The sequence below is a fragment of the Oncorhynchus keta genome, unplaced genomic scaffold, assembly GCF_023373465.1.
Source record: "Oncorhynchus keta strain PuntledgeMale-10-30-2019 unplaced genomic scaffold, Oket_V2 Un_contig_1056_pilon_pilon, whole genome shotgun sequence".
Taxonomy (NCBI): domain Eukaryota; kingdom Metazoa; phylum Chordata; class Actinopteri; order Salmoniformes; family Salmonidae; genus Oncorhynchus; species Oncorhynchus keta.
The window spans coordinates 12,639-16,995 of record NW_026277141.1 but is presented as its reverse complement, the minus strand read 5'-3'; the positions used below and the strand labels follow the sequence as shown (position 1 = coordinate 16,995).

The 4,357-nt window shown below is 41.0% G+C and overlaps 1 long non-coding RNA gene across 1 annotated transcript; it reads right to left on the bottom strand.

Moving 5' to 3' along the window:
- Window positions 1-3,665: 3,665 nt before the first annotated feature.
- On the bottom strand, window positions 3,666-4,357 carry LOC127916992 (uncharacterized). Its single transcript, XR_008096901.1, has 3 exons — window positions 4,097-4,357; window positions 3,864-3,965; window positions 3,666-3,764 (listed from the first exon to the last, which is right to left on the bottom strand). It is a non-coding gene; the product is annotated as an uncharacterized LOC127916992 (long non-coding RNA).

The window sequence follows — 4,357 nt, the reverse complement described above, 5'->3', positions numbered from 1 at the left end:
CTCCAGTACATGTGTAGTGTAGGATGTGTCTGTGTACTCCAGTACATGTGTAGTGTAGGATGTGTGTCTGTTACTCCAGTACATGTGTAGTGTAGGATGTGTGTCCACTCCAGTACATGTGTAGTGTAGGATGTGTGTCTGTCTACTCCAGTACATGTGTAGTGTAGGATGTGTGTCCACTCCAGTACATGTGTAGTGTAGGATGTGTGTCTGTCTACTCCAGTACATGTGTAGTGTAGGATGTGTGTCCACTCCAGTACATGTGTAGTGTAGGATGTGTGTCTGTCCACTCCAGTACATGTGGAGTGTAGGATGTGTGTCCACTCCAGTACATGTGTAGTGTAGGATGTGTGTCTGTCTACTCCAGTACATGTGTAGTGTAGGATGTGTGTCCACTCCAGTACATGTGTAGTGTAGGATGTGTGTCTGTCTACTCCAGTACATGTGTAGTGTAGGATGTGTGTCCACTCCAGTACATGTGTAGTGTAGGATGTGTGTCTGTCCACTCCAGTACATGTGTAGTGTAGGATGTGTGTCTGTCTACTCCAGTACATGTGTAGTGTAGGATGTGTGTCTGTCTACTCCAGTACATGTGTAGTGTAGGATGTGTGTCCACTCCAGTACATGTGTAGTGTAGGATGTGTGTCTGTCCACTCCAGTACATGTGTAGTGTAGGATGTGTGTCTGTCTACTCCAGTACATGTGTAGTGTAGGATGTGTGTCTGTGTACTCCAGTACATGTGTAGTGTAGGATGTGTGTCTGTCCACTCCAGTACATGTGGAGTGTAGGATGTGTGTCCACTCCAGTACATGTGTAGTGTAGGATGTGTGTCTGTCTACTCCAGTACATGTGTAGTGTAGGATGTGTGTCCACTCCAGTACATGTGTAGTGTAGGATGTGTGTTGATGCCTAAAGAGACTCTGTGTTTAACACACTTCAACCAGACGACTGTAGAAGCTTCTGTTTTATTGAAGAACAACCGTTGTCTCCATTGAACACAACATCATGATGTTTTATGAATGACTGATAGAGGGGATCTTTCAGAGTGACACTGATGTCTGTTGGTTGGATGGTAGTTTGTTCAATGTCAGCTTGGTTGTCTATTGGTTATTTCTTGGTTGGTCAAACGTTGGTTGGCTGAATGTTGGGTCTAGTTGGTTGGTCATTGGCTTGATGGCTGAATGTCAGGTTTGTTGAACATAGATCCTTGTTGATAGCCTGTTAGTTCTCATTAGGTTGTATTTTGGTTGGTTTTTGGTTTGTTAGACTGGTTCCTAGGAGGATGAAGAGGAAGAGGAGGGAATACTGGCCAAAGTAGTGCACAATGTAGGGAATACTGGCCAAAGTAGTGTACAATGTAGGGAATACTGGCCAAAGTGGTGAACAATGTTGGGAATACTCGCCAAAGTAGTGTATAGGGCAGCCATTTGGGACAAAGCTCATCACCAAGCTGTATCTACTTCTGGTACCAAACATCTACATGTATCAGTTAGTGTAGTAGGGTTTCTCACAGTATCTACCTCTGGTACCAAACATCTTCATGTATCAGTTAGTGTAGTAGGGTTTCTCACAGTATCTACCTCTGGTACCAAACATCTACATGTATCAGTTAGTGTAGTAGGGTTTCTCACAGTATCTACCTCTGGTACCAAATATCTTCATGTAACAGTTAGTGTAGTAGGGTTTCTCACAGTATCTACCTCTGGTACCAAACATCTACATGTATCAGTTAGTGTAGTAGGGTTTCTCACAGTACCTACCTCTGGTACCAAACATCTACATGTATCAGTTAGTGTAGTAGGGTTTCTCACAGTATCCACCTCTGGTACCAAACATCTACATGTATCAGTTAGTGTAGTAGGGTTTCTCTCTCTCTCTCTCTCTCTCACTCTCTCAGACTATGAAAAAAGACAACAGACATGGCATTGACTCAAATCAAATGTGTTTATAAAGTCCTTCGTACACCAGCTGATATCTCAAAGTGCTGTACAGAAACCCAGCCTAACACCCCATACAGCAAGCAATGCAGGTGTAGAAGCACGGTGGCTAGGAAACACTCCCTAGAAAGGCCAGAAACCTAGGAAGAAACCTTGAGAGGAACCAGAATTTACAGAATGAAAGGACCAGGGCTGAGCAGGGACTTCATTTGTACTTTGGTCCTTGGACCTTTAAAGTTAGAAAGTCCATCAAATTCACATACTGTAGTTTACACATTCATTTATTTATGATTTCATGACTGTTTGATAGTAGATCCCTGAATGGTAAAAAAAAAAAAAAAAACTCTCCAAATAGAAGTATGTAGCTAAAATATTTGACAGATATATCTTACAGATATTTTGACCATATCTGACAGTCTCCCAGAGGCAGGGCCAATCAAAGGCTCCAGCTCACTGAATGGAACCTCCCCTTTCCAACAGAAGATAACGGAATGTTGACATCCTGAATGGAACCTCCCCTCTCCAACAGAAGATAACGGAATGTTGACATCCTGAATGGAACCTCCCCTCTCCAACAGAAGATAACGGAATGTTGACATCCTGAATGGAACCTCCCCTCTCCAACAGAAGATAACGGAATGTTGACATCCTGAATGGAACCTCCCCTCTCCAACAGAAGATAACGGAATGTTGACATCCTGAATGGAACCTCCCCTCTCCAACAGAAGATAACGGAATGTTGACATCCTGAATGGAACCTCCCCTCTCCAACAGAAGATAACGGAATGTTGACATCCTGAATGGAACCTCCCCTCTCCAACAGAAGATAACGGAATGTTGACATCCTGAATGGAACCTCCCCTCTCCAACAGAAGATAATGGAATGTTGACATCCTGAATGGAACCTCCCCTCTCCAACAGAAGATAACGGAATGTTGACATCCTGAATGGAACCTCCCCTCTCCAACAGAAGATAACGGAATGTTGACATCCTGAATGGAACCTCCCCTCTCCAACAGAAGATAACGGAATGTTGACATCCTGAATGGAACCTCCCCTCTCCAACAGAAGATAACGGAATGTTGACATCCTGGGAAGATCACCGCCAAAGGTCATTCTCTCTTAGCCTTTCAACAATTTTCTGACAGGGAAAAATTCAAAACTACAGGGACAAACAATTGCTTCTGGCCTGTTAGGTTGTATTTGACTATATTATTGTACCAAAACTTCTCAGACTAGAAAATACAATTAGAAAGTACATTTATCAACTATGATTAGAAACTACGATTAGAAACTACGATTAGAAACTATGATTGGAAACTATGATTAGAAACTATGATTAGAAACTATGATTGGAAACTTTGGCCAACTATGTTCAAACTATGATTAGAAGCGATAATTAAAAATGGTGAGAAACTATGATAATAAACTGTGAACAACGATGAAGCCACGTTTGTGTGAGAGATGATCTATTATTTAATTGTGTAATATTGCACATTCTCTTTCAATATGTATAACATTTCACTCAATACATACTAAAGTAACAAATATTTAACAATGTTTCAAAGTTTTGTATTGCAACAGTTATGAGAGACAATGACATCCAATTTTTAGGTAATTATTAACATAATGTGTTTTACAGTTAAATGACAGTAAAATCTCTGTTCCTCCTGTTTGAAATGGGGAATGTTGTTGTCGTCACGGAGATATTTCCCAAATCCAGCCATCAGATCACAATCCAGAGGGGGCTTTTGGTACAAACCACTGCTTTGCATCCCCTTTCTCAGTGTGGTGTCACATGACTGGTTCAATGGTCTGGAAAATATCTGGTATGCAGATTAGAATGAATAAAACACATCCATGTTTGTTTATATACTTCTACGTACTACTTGTTAATGAGATGGTTTCTATTTGCCTTTACTTACGGTTGGTACAACGTCGACTGGTCATCGTCCATGTTGACGTCTGACTCTTCATCTATATGTTCATCTGTAGTTGGTACCAACACTTGAGCCACTTCCACTTGGCTGAAATATCATACAGATTAACAAAAACATTTATATTATTTTACAATCAAACATAATTGGACAACAGTTCAAATGAGTTCCAATGTAACTTGCACATATATTATTTTATCAGTGTAAAATAGCAGCTTTACCCAGTTATTTGATTGTCTTCTGGCTTGTTCATAACAAAATGACCCATTTGTTCACGATTCTTAATCAGAGGTTGGAGTGCGTCCTGTTGTGTCACAATACAGCTGAGTATTCTGTAGTCAATGATCCTGCCGTGCGGGAATTATGAACTTCCTGATCAATCTTTGGTTTTGATTCTGTCTTCATGCACACTCTGTGGAGATGTATAGATTATGTTTTCCTGGTTCTTCATGCACACTCTGCGGAGATGTATAGATGATGTT